General features: G+C 40.7%; 1 pseudogene; it reads left to right on the top strand.

The window, feature by feature from the left end:
* Positions 1-323: 323 nt before the first annotated feature.
* LOC120843820 lies at positions 324-993 on the top strand (annotated as a pseudogene).
* Positions 994-1,611: the final 618 nt, after the last annotated feature.

Below are 1,611 nucleotides of genomic sequence, written 5' to 3'. Positions count from 1 at the left end.
TGTGTGATGCACTCAATCGAAGTTATCCAAAAGAGGGCCTGAAGCTAGGTGGTAAAGATTTGAGGGTGCTAGCGTCCTCCCTGCAGTGGGTGAACACATGGGAGAGGGATCTTGTTTCTTGCTGAAAACCCCGCGAGAGTTTTCTCACGGAGTCAACTGCTAAGGGCTTGCGTGAAACAATCCTGTCGGCAATTGAACTACCGAAATACCTTCTTTAGTCCTGCGGTTTTAAGTATGTGCTAACAGGAAAGTTTAATCAAATTGTCCTTGAGAGGTTTTTTGCAATAATTCACCAGGCAGATGGCCGGAACGAGCATCCATCGATGCCAACCTTCCTTCAGCTCTACATATATAGCCTAATCAAACTGCCCAAATTTGGAAACTGCCAGGAAGAGAACGTAAATGACTCTCAGTTTGGTGCACTGTCGGATTTTACATCAGTATTCCAAGATGTTTCCGTCCACGAAACTAATCTTCAGGAACTGAAGAGAAACCTTGATGCCTGGTAGACGCAGAAGTGGAGTGTGAAGATGTGTTTGATCATGTGTACCCGTCTACGCATGTGGAAGACCGTATAGTATATTACATTACCGGGTTTGTGTGCAGAAAGCTTCCGAAATACACGGCCTGTGCAGCTCGTAAGCTGGGGCTTGTCTCTCCAAAGTCTTTGTCGGAAAAGCCTGAAGCCGCCTTTGCAAACTGCAAGACACGTGGAAAACTACTGCACCCTACTACCAATGTTTTTAATCTTGTTTGTGCCACAGAACCTAGCTTTTAAAAGCACGCTGAAAGCAAGTTCGTTTATGAGCGAACTCTTGACGAGGTCATGGATCAGTTTCACTCCTGATTCCCTTGCGCAGGTCGCAAGTTTGATATAACAGCACAGATGTTGCATTACTAGATCTCAATGAGAATGAGGCAAAACCACAAACAAAAACGCGTGAAAAGTTGAACAAAACACGAGACCTGAGAAAGAAGCCTAAGCTGGGCTAGTGTGCAATTTTCTCACACCTAGATGTCTAATTATGCCAGGGATGAGGAGTTGTTTGAACACAGGTACTTGAAATGTGTATTATGGCAAAGATGAGGAGCATTGGCCCAGGCCTTTTTTTTTTCTTTTTTTTTTTTGTGTAGAAAAGTATTAGTGAAGACCACCTACCTTAGTTGTGTTTTCTGCATTTAAAGACATCTTTCTAAATTTTTTTATTTCTTTGCACATAAATTAATTTTGCCAAAGTAGTGTGTATTTTGCTGCATTTCTGCAAGTGTTTTTTCACGCTTTTATCATGCGTTCAGTGTAATTTTTTAATGCTTTAAATATTCTTCGTTTTGCCATATATCTGTGCCCACTGTTTTGTACAAATAAAACGTGTTCATTTATAAGAACAATTCCTGAAATAGTTCTGGGGCACCTAAAATAAGGAACCCATTACTCTGATTTTTTTTTCATAAAACTAGCAAGAAACGTTTGTACCAATGACATCTCGCTACAGCCGACGGATGAAAGGTTAGTTTGATCTTTATGTATTTATTAATTTGTTTACTAATCTGCAATACGTTCTGAAAACGTTATCAACCGAAACGCTAACGTATTTGTTGGGTAGGAATCCT

Source organism: Ixodes scapularis, unplaced genomic scaffold (assembly GCF_016920785.2).
Source record: "Ixodes scapularis isolate PalLabHiFi unplaced genomic scaffold, ASM1692078v2 PGA_scaffold0__279_contigs__length_252992795, whole genome shotgun sequence".
NCBI lineage: Eukaryota > Metazoa > Arthropoda > Arachnida > Ixodida > Ixodidae > Ixodes > Ixodes scapularis.
The sequence above is the reverse complement of the archived record's forward strand: the minus strand, read 5'-3'. Positions and strand labels throughout refer to the sequence as shown.